The sequence below is a fragment of the Onychostoma macrolepis genome, chromosome 02, assembly GCF_012432095.1.
Source record: "Onychostoma macrolepis isolate SWU-2019 chromosome 02, ASM1243209v1, whole genome shotgun sequence".
NCBI lineage: Eukaryota > Metazoa > Chordata > Actinopteri > Cypriniformes > Cyprinidae > Onychostoma > Onychostoma macrolepis.
Window position 1 is genome coordinate 34,978,140 of NC_081156.1, and position 11,214 is coordinate 34,989,353.

The 11,214-nt window shown below is 36.1% G+C and overlaps 1 protein-coding gene across 1 annotated transcript in view; it reads right to left on the minus strand.

Moving 5' to 3' along the window:
• The window catches only part of LOC131552230 (leucine-rich repeat and immunoglobulin-like domain-containing nogo receptor-interacting protein 3), a 69,808-nt gene extending 62,420 nt beyond the window's left edge, over positions 1-7,388 (minus strand). The window contains 1 exon segment of the mRNA XM_058795864.1: positions 7,040-7,388. The gene's annotated coding sequence lies outside the window, so the exon portion shown is untranslated.
• Positions 7,389-11,214: the final 3,826 nt, after the last annotated feature.

Genomic DNA, 11,214 nt, shown 5'->3' on the forward strand with positions numbered 1-11,214 from the left:
GCACTTTTAAACGAAACGTGCTAATACTCCTCTCATGGTCTATTAGCCTGAGTTTTTTCAAAATGACTTATGATTCATAAAGCAGGTCTTTGTCTCATCAGTCAGATATCAGACAGTCTCTGTCTTATAATAGAAATCTCATAATTCTACATGTCTGTTCTATTATTCTGCCATGAATTCTAATGGGACGAGGGTGTCAGAGGTGCTGTTTAACACTGCAGCTACAGAATCTCACTGTTGTACATGCAGTTTCTATAAATATACATAAAACTCACAGCAATTCCTGTATTATCATATGCATCTTTGTGAACCTTTTACTACGAAAATAAAAAGGCAGATCGCATACAAATAGGAAAAAAAATGCAATCTCAATTGATTCTTCTAGATCGGTGTTTTCCAAACTGAAGTTCATAAATAAATAAAAAAATTATAATAAAAATTAGTAATTGGAAAATTAAAATGAATAATTTTAAAATAATTAGTTTTTAAAATAATTTAAAAACTAAATGTATAAATATTATTTTATTTGTTTACATGCGTGTCATCTGACAACAACTGACATTAGAGAAATATAAATGTAAATGTGTTGCTAAATTGAGTAAATAAAAAAATAAAATCATAAAATGGAAAATTACAATAAATAATTTGAAAATAAATTAACTCATAACAAAAAATAAATAAATATTGTATAAATATTATTTAAAAAAATAAAATATTTTATTTGTTTGTGTAGCAGAGGCGGGTAAGTGCTGTGCTGTGCGTTATAGTAGATAACGCTCGGAGCGGGGCGAGTAGGACCGCGACATTGGTGCCGTGACCCGGATGGGAGTGAGGTTTAGGGGGGTGAGTGTAGCAGAGGCCAGCGGGTAAGTGCTGTGCAGGTAAAAACCTCACTCCCCGATCTCAAGTGGCGCTCTAACGACTGACGCTCCTTGTTAGAGCGCCCGCCTCCCACGCCGGAGACCACGGTTCGAAACCCGCTCAGGTTATTGTCAGATTACATGCATGTTATCTGACAATAACTGGCATTAGAGAAATATTAACATGTGAATGTGTTGTTAAATTACTGAAATATCGTGGGGAATTTTAGCTCAAATAGGTTTGGTTGACAAAAACAGTTTAGGATTCCTTGTTCTAGAGCAAAAACGAACTCATGTGTTCTCACAAGATCTCAAGAAGGTCTCAAACTGTGCTCAGATCTGCCAAGCTACTGAAGACTGCAATCAAAAGCATTCAATACAAACTCAAACATTTCTCTCGACGATGATCTCAAATGATCTGAGCAGCTCTCTCTATTAATTTTATAGCACTATACTCTTATTTTATGAACTATTGTCTCATTTGAGTCTGCTTTATTTCTCCTGAGGAATTTTAGGACAATCTTAACTAAGAACTCCATTAAGTTCCCTGAGCTTTAAACGAGCAACCTCTGAGCAACTAAATCTTCCTCTGAGAGCATTTAAAGAAACACGCCAAATAAAAACACTATTGTGTTCTCTAATTATGCATCAACACACCACTAATGAAAGAGGAAACTACCAAAAACATATGAAATAGCAAACATTTCCTGTTGCTACTTTGTATCTCTGTCAAGCGCCTTCCGTTTCTCATCACGCTACAAAATCAAACCGTAAAAACAGATGGCAGCGCCGCTTTGGGTTCATTAGAGGAAATGTTCATTAGCACTGATGCCAAACGGGCGAACTGTTGGATGCAGGAACACTGCCTTTCCGTTTTACGACGCCCAGACCGGAAACACATCAGAAATGGACAAGATGCACAACATTAAACATGCAAACGGCATCTTTTCACTTATTTAAGGAATCAGTGATGGTGTCGTTTAAGCTAAAGGAATGTTTGTTGAAGTATGCGCAATAGTAGATAACACAGCTAATTTAAAATTCAACATACGCCTTACGTATGCAAATGAGCACTTAATCAAAAGCAAGCATCCTACAGAAAATCCTCTGCTGTCTAATCAGCACAAACAATGTGCATTTATTCTAATTCACTAGTTTTAATCATAATAGTCGACCCGGTGGACCGGCTCATTCAGCCAATCAAGATGATTTTGTTCGATTCCTTTGGTGTTTTGCTTGATTACGGCATAAATTAACTGGCCAGTGTGAACGAACAAGCCTGTCTGATTCACCTTCAAATGGAAACGGAAACAGACTGATGCTAACATGCATGCCATGTATATTATTATAGCTGGATTTCTCTTTCTATCTCTCCTTCCCCCATCTTTCTCGCGGTTTGAGATTGTAGCCTGTTTAAAACCCTCATTGCCCTGGGCAACACGATAACGCGCCTGTCAAAAGCACTTTCCGTTATAATGGCCCGGCTTGTGAACGGGGGAGAGGCAGATAACATGCAGTGCATGCACACATACACATGCATAAGCTCATATCTCACAGACTGTGTTTGCATGATTTCAATGCACAGAACATAAATGCACATATTTCTGTGTAGCAGCATTGATTGCAATTTTTTGCATAAAGTGCACACATATCGAAAGCCATGTTCCTAAACCTAGCATTGCATGCATCATTCACATTCATGCAACTTAAATCCAGAATGCTAGAATAGAGAGCTGCTCTAGTCAGACTCCAGTTATCTCATATGCATGATTATTTTGCTCAAAAATATAATCAAGATTATTGTAAAAAAAAAATTAATTAATTAATTTAAAAAAATTAAAAATTAAATGACATTTCATCAGAATTATTGCACTTTCACATAAGCACAAATTAAGAAGGCTTTTACTTTATATGCGTTTTGGCCATTCATTTAAACAACAATGGCATTTTTTCAAGGCCTGAAAACGCAAACTTTCGGAAACCATTTTTAAAGTTTTTTTGAAAACGCTGCTGTTATCATTTCTGTGTAAACTACAAAAACACAAATTCGTGAAAACGGTGACATGACTTCATTTTCAACTAAAAACGGAAAACTTATTAAGCGTTTCAGCAGCTAATTTACACAACAACAGTGTTTTTGGGGCTCTAAAATGCCTTTCAAAGTGCACGTTTTTGAAAACAATACCATTATCATCTCCATGTAAACTACAAATTTAAACTACAAAAACGCAAATTTGTGTTTAAAATTTCAATAATGTTCAGTTATTTCACTTTAAAGGCAATGAAAAGAACCTATTCATTGCCATTAAAGTGAAATTACTGAACCTACACATAGGAGCCTGATAAAAATGCTCATTTTAAAAGAAATTTCAAGCGGCATTTAGAAGCGTTTGCATCTGAACTCTTCGTGTGCATGCGTCTTGTGTTCACGTAGTGTTTACTACTGGCCTGGCATGCATAATACAGCCTTTTAAGTTATTTGCAAAAAAAAAAAAAAAATGCAAACTTTGAAAAACTGTACTATTTCTTCTGTGTAACCTTCAAAAACTCTAATTTGGGAAAGTGCCATGCGCATGTGTATTACATGTTCAGTCTTGTACAACAGTCAGTACTTGACAACCACAATAGTGTTTTTAGTCATTTTTGCTGGATATGTGCGAACAGGGATTATTGCAAAATTTAAAAATGCAAAGAAACAAATTTTCAGTTTTTAGTATATCATTTTCATGTAAAGGCACTCTTAATTGCTGCAAACAACTGCATGACCGAAAACAGACTGCACTGCACTTATACACTTTTATTTGAGCAGAATATTCAATTAAATTCAAGTTAATTTGTATAGCGCTTTTCATGATGCAAATCGTTGCAAAGCAGCTTTACAGAAAATTGGTGAACGGTGAACACTACTAACAGCAATGACTATATGTTGCAATCAAACTTAAAGCAAAAAATATCTCAAGAGATTGGTGAACTCCTTACAAAGGTTTTTTTTTTGTTTTTGTTTTTTTTTCAGGTCAGTGTTTTTTGCGTAATGTAGAGAGAGCGAGTGCGAAAAGAAAGTAAACCACTGGGCAGAAAATGTATCAACTTATGAAAAAAGCTCTGGGGGAATAAAACTCTTGAAATCTGGCAACCACAATCTTGAAATCTTTTGGAAGCTTCACACCAATGCAAGATGCCAAATTTTAATTAAAATGAAACATTTTCAGGATAAATAACCTGCTGGCGAGTATGCTTAATAAATCAAGAGAAGCGGAAATAGTAACCATGATGAGAATAATACGATTCATTGCACAACCTTAATATGCATCTCCTCTATAGAGTTTCTCTCAACAATATCTCACACAGAGCTTAACATCTCAAAGTCTGTAATATCTCAATATGAACACAAACATTTCTCATCAAATGATCAGAGCAGCTACTCCTTCTGAATAACAACTACTGACTCATTTGAGTCTGGTTTTATTTCTCCTGAGGAGTTTTAGGGAAAACATTTGAGACAAAGCTGATATCTAACTGAAAGTTTACCAAGATCTTCCAAACTCCGAAACACAAATTTCAGAGCAATTAAACATACGTCTGGGGTGTTTCATATCACTCATAATTACTTTCATTTGGGGGTGTTTTCTCAGAGGAGGCGGTAAAGCAGCGGCTCAAAAATTAATCAACAGTACAAAAAGAAATATTATGAAATATGAGACTGAATAGTGTTTAAAGCACTCATTTTTCTGAAGTTTCAGACCGAGCTCATTGTGTACTCCACTCATAGACATCTTAAATCATGCTGTGAATGTGAAGGAGGAATGGAGATATACCAGAGAGGAAGCAGTGCCTCATTGTGCTACGAGTGGCCAATTATCTTTCTATAACGTCAAGTTAATTTTATTTATATAGGGCCTAGTGATTTATACAATACAAATAGCTTCAAACCAGCTTTACAGTACAAATCAGTGCAAATGCTTGAAATCCAGTTTCACCGATTAATCACAAAGGAAATGGACGGACTAAATACACGTTGCTGCCTTAAATCTGTCAACTATGTATGAATATTTGAATAAATTATTAATACACACTGTAAAAAATGACTGTGATTTTAACGGTAAAAATCTGTGAATATGCTACAGTAAAAAACCTGTTAAACGGTTAACGGTAAGTTCCTGTAAAATTTACAGGGAAAAAACGTAAACTGACGTTCCCAGAATTGCATGCATTGCATTTCATATTTTGTTAGAATTTGATGTTTTTTCTTTGAAATAACTATGTTTCTTCTTAATTTAGAAGATTTTCTTCTTAAGGTAGAATTCTGGCAACCACAGCTGTCGTTTTTTTTACTGTAAATTTTACGGAATTTTTTTTACAGTGTACATATACTGGACTAAAAAAAAACAAAAAAAGCAGAGAGGGTCATTTCAGAAGTCTAACACACACCACTGGTGCATAAATATGAAGAGATAAAGGTTTGCAAGACACCGAACTGATTAATACAACTTATGCAGAACACACACTACAAGACTCATTTTCATATTTTCAGGCACTTTTTATCTTTTTTATATTTATTTATTCGATCTTTATTTCATTTTGATATACTTTACCTTTTATTGTTTGCAAATCAGTACAAAAATGAGGCAAAGCTCTTGATATCAATGCATTGCCATGTACACATATTAATTTTTAAACAATACAATCTGGTCTTAAAATATGCAAATGGCGATGACCTTCTGTCTTGTAGTGTGTGTTTTCTCTTGTTCAGATTTCTAGGAACATTAATTTTTCTTTATCTGGTCATGCTAATTGAGTCAACCTGATACAACTGGTGTTTATCTTTTATTATTCTTGGCAAATCAGTGCAAAATGTTGCAAAACCCTTCCTCCACATTATTTGTTGTTGTCAATGCATTGCCATTTACACAAGTTTGTGTGAAAATTCATTTTGAGTCGATACAATCTGGTCATGAAACATGCGCCAAGCAACAACCTTCTGTCTTGTAGCATGCATTTGCTTTTATTCGGTTATTTAGAAATCTGAATTTTCCTTAATCAGGTTATGCCAAGTGAGTCAACCTGTTTATATGACGCAAATGCCTCTTATCTTTACTCTTTTCAAATCAGTGCAAAAACAATGCTTATTTGTTGACATCACCGCATTGACATGTACACAAGCTTGTATGCAAATTAATTTCGATTCGACACAATCTGGTCATGAAATGTGAGTGACGACATTCTGTCTTGCTTTTATTCAGATTTCTAGAAATCAGATTTTTTCAAAATAAGCCAATTGAGTCAATGTGTGATACAAACATTAAGAAAACTATTTTAAACACATTCACTGGCACGCTCGTCTTTAAAACAAGTGCATTTCTATTCAGAACTACAATAAAGATGGTGGAACGGCAGACAGGACAGAAAGAGAGATAGATATTGAGACTATAAACGCAGGAACACGAGTCCCTGGAGCTCAAGCCTTCAAAAAGCCTCGTCAATACAGTGTGTCAAACTAAAAAGCCATAATGCACGACTGAACAGCATCTCACACAGTCACACTGCAAAATAAAATGATTTTCTTACTTAGTATTTATGTCTTGTTTTCTAGTACAAACATCTAAACATTCTTGAATCAAGGTGCATTTACTTGACAGGTAAAATAACTTAAAAGTATTGTTTTCTAAAAAAAAATTATTGATAGTTTTTGCTTAAAATGAGCAAAAATGTCTGCCAATGGGGTAAGAAAATAATCTTGTTTAGCCACTGAATTAAAATTACTTTTCTTAGATATTTTTGCTCATTTTAAGCAAAAACTAACTAACTAAATTTAGATATTTTAAAAAAAATAGAAAACAAGACTTAATCTTATGTAATTTTACCTGTCAAGTAAATGCATCTGATTCAAGAATGATATTTATACTAGAAAACAAGACAAAAATACTAAGTAAGAAAATTATTTTTTTTCAGTGCAGGATGTGCGCCGCTCACTTCATCCAAACTAAACTTTCAATGCTCCTCAACATCCAGGACGAAAGCGACGCGCAAAAGCAAAACCTCCAACTAATGTTGCATAAGCTCAGCGTTCGCAGCCCACGCGCTCCACAGGTTGCACGGCTCCAGGGTTCACCTGTTCCCGCGCGCGCGTGTGTGTGAGAGAGAGACAGTGAGTGAGTGTGTGTTGTGTTAAGTTCACTCACCCAGGTCTGGAGTGTGACGGCTCCGTCCTCATCTGTCTCCTGCTCGCCGTCTCCTCCTCGCGTCTGTCCATAAGTCACACGAACGCGTCCATACGTGTCCTCAAACCCGAGTGTGTGTGTGTGTGTGTGTGTGTGTGTCTGTGTGTCTGTGTTTACCTCTCTGGCATCAGAAACGCCGACACACACTCTCTCCTCCTTGCGCGCACGATCAGAGATGCTCTTCCAGAGAGAGCTCTGGTTCGCTCGCGTGCATGTGTGTGTGTGAGAGAGAGAGAGAGAACACACACTGGCGCTGTCTCGAGTCTCTGTCTCCGTCTATCTGCTGCTCAGTGCTCACGCTGCTGTTTGGTTTTTCAGCTCACCCCGCTGACACGCTCAGGGAGCGACGCGCAAGTGCAGCACTGGAGCAAAAACGCAGCGCGGATAAGGGATCGTGAACAATTCATAGCTTTCAGTCACGTGACCGGTGTTGTGACATTAGGCTTGTTTGAGATGCGCCTCGCTTGAAATGTAGGCGAGTAGGCGGCTGCAGTGAGGGGTGGAGTGAAATAAACGCTGTCAAGACCGACAGTTCTGACCTCTCCAAGTGGAACAGATTACTATGAGATCAAAGGCAGATATTGCATTATTCACTCATATGCTGTGTTGCTGATAAACATGATATAATTTCAGTTCAATCATTTAATATTAGCCAACTGTTTTACAGTAAAAACGTTAAATGACGGACAGCTATATCCAGTGATGCAAACTACTGGACTTCTTTCCTCAAATATGGCTATTTTGAGAGCGAGAGAGAAAAGTTGCATGTGTGAATTAAGTTACCTGAGTCTGTGTGTCTCTCTCCATCTGTTTCCAAGCCACAAACATTTCGATTTAAAACAGTGATAATAAAAGACCAAATTCAGTAATCACCTTATTGATGATGCATACTTTGAACAGGCAAGCAGATGAGCCCGGAATATGAATGCAATGCGCTAAAAGGTTCAGTTTTTTCTTTATAATGGTTGTCTGTGGGAACTTTGCGCATTGCATTTATATTCTGGGTTCCTCTGCTTGCCTGTTCAAAGTCTGCATCATCAATAAGGTGTATACTGAAATTCACCTTTTAATATCAGCATTTTACTACATTACTACTTAATGCAAACCGTGTAAAAATAACTGGCCTCCAGGTGGGCGTTCCTATAAGGGTGTGACGTCACATGATAACTATCAATTACATAACATTCAATTTGCATTGATTTGTGAAGCGCTTTTCACAATACATATCATTTCAAAGCATGTTGCTAGACCGCTGCTATAACATTCAGGCTGGTTCTGAGTGTTTTTAGCATGTTGCTCTGTGGTTGCTACAGTAGGACATTCAAAAGGCGATCCCTAAATCCATAATCTACTACAATATTCTGGAAAACGAGGGACAGAAGACCAATGTGTCCTACTGTTTTTGGGCTCAAGGTCACTCTCATTTTTACAACCCATGTTTTCTTCCACTGGATATTTTCTGAAAGTGTATTTTTAATGTTTTGACAATACTATGTCATAAAAAATATTTCCACTGGCGTCACATTGAATGGTGCATGATTAAAACCATGTTAACTAGTGCACATTCTTTTAAAGAAAAGTATGTGTCATCAAAATATAATAACTAGCTCCATCTCTAAAATCAGACATCAGACGTTTGTTTTTGGATTGTTAAATTTTCCAGTTCCCATTGACTTCACATTGTAATCTTTGTCCACATAATGGAAGTCAATAGGAAACTAAACTGTTTGGTTATCAACATTCTTCAAAATATCTTCTTTTATGTTCCACAAAGGAAAAGAAATTCATGTTTGGAGTAAATGATGACAGAATTAAATTTTTGGGGGTGAAATATCCCTTTAATGTTAACTAGTAGTCAAATATCTACTTTAAATATCCAAATATCTAATATATAGCCATTGTTTTAGGCTACTGTTATGCAACTTTTTGTCAATAGGAATTACCATAAGTTAACAGCAATTTAATGCTGACTAACTTCATTCATTTAATAAAGAATGCTAAAAAAATAATAAAAAAAATAAAAAGAAGCTTTACTACTGGCAACCTGACCTTCAGCCACAAATCTACTGCAGACTCACACTCATTTTTGTCCTTCAGATGGAAGTGCATCACGCTACAGACACAAAATGGGTTGCAAATGTTTTTTCATGCTGATTTGAAAACATTCTGTTGTGTTTCACCATCATGCACATAAATGCATGTTTTGAAGGGGTCGTAACGTGCTGTAAAAGTGTCCGGGATTGTGGGAGAATGTGTGTGCATGAGCGCACGTCTCAGATTTTGTGTATGTAAGGGCAGCACAGAACGAGTCTCTGAGGGAGGTGGATGAGCGCCGCTTCACTGTCTGCCTCAGTGTCTCGCTGTGTTAACATTGTAATTGGATTTCACTTCAGCTGCCACTAAAAGCGTGCTGTGTGTATGCTTGCACCCCAGTCCTCCTCTGTAAATCTACCCATTCAAATCATTTCAAAAGGCAACCAAACTGAAGTAAAAGCTTTAGCACCGTCTTCAGCATTTACTGACCAGACTGAGTAAAGGAATAGTTCATGCAAACCTTAAAATGTATTTACCTTCATGCCGTTCCTTCTTTCTTCTGTGGAATTTAGCAGATTTAGCAGAATGTCTATAAAGCTGCTCTAATCTAATGCAGATTTTAAGTAATAAACAGAAAAAAAGCATTGCAAAATTATTCAATTTCAAGATAAAATTATAATTTCAAATGCAATTTCGACTATAAAGCAGCTCCACTGAAGATAATTTAGCATCACAGGGTTTGTGCACATTTCATGCAGGTAAATTTAAGACCTTTTAGAAGATCGAGTAAAGAAGATTTAAGGATTAAATTGAATGTAACAATCCGTCAGTATGGTCAAGATACATTCATGCAAAATGAACAAATTAAGTCTTGTTTTCTGAGAAAGTGATCAAAATGAACCAAGTTTATGATTAAAACAATAATTTAATTCAAAGGGAAAACACGTTTTCATTCCCCGTTGACACATATTTGTTCTTCTCTCAAGCATACCAATTTCTCAGAAAACAGTACTTCATTTGTTCAGTTTGCATCTCCTGTAAATGTATCTTGATTTAAGGATGTTTAGATATTTGTATTGGAAAACAAAACTAAATTACAGATGGAGATGTTCATTTATGCAGTGCATGCAACATTTAGTGTCACGACTTCATGAATTTAAGACTTTCTGCTCTGATTAAAGAACTTTTAAGGACTTAAATTGTGAAAGCAAGAAATATGACTTTTTAAGAACTGCAGAAACCCTGAGTTCAATTATTCAGCAACTCATTTAATATTTTCAAGTACATCAGCAAAATAGAACTTTCACCAAACTTTAATTGCGTTTAAGCCAAAAGGAGCTTAAATGGTACAGTATTGTGCTCGCAACGCCCTGTCATGGATTCAAACTCACAAATGCAGATGGTGACCAGGCTGTTAAACTCCAAAAAAGCAGCATAAAAGTACAATAAAACTATAGCCCATATGATTCTGTGTTCAGCAGAAGAAAGCGAAGGTTTGGACTGTCATGAGGGCGGGTAAATCATGACAGATTGATCGATTTTAGATGAATTATTCTAGAGGCTCGTCTCATGCAGTTCCTTAATTACTCAAGTGTGTCTTATTAAAACATCTTTATTTTCCTGGGTGCTTTATGAAGTGAATTAATGATGGCATTAAAGCCCGTGATCTCCCCAAACAAGTTGCCCGTCAAACAGACAAACAGCTCAATCGGGTTTGTGCAAATTGAGTAAATTGTTCCACTGAGTGAAGGAATGAGCCAATTACAGATCTCGTTATTGTGCACACCATTTATCTCCCGTGCAACTTTGCTAGTCAGATATTCTGCGTCTTTGTTTTATCCCAGAATTTGCAGTTGCATGTGGGTTTAGATTTGCAATTGATTTTTAAAAGCAAAACATTGTTTTTCATGCACTGGTCTTTTAAGGCTTTTCATAATGTTTTGTTTCAATCTAGTGGAAGAAAACAACCAAAATACACATTTAAGTGTTTAGTTTTTTGCGCTTCATCTATTTGCGTCTGTGGATTTCAATTCCAATCCATATCTTTTAAGAGTTTTTTCTCTTACAAACGCCAAAACTTAGATTTATTCCTCTCTATATTC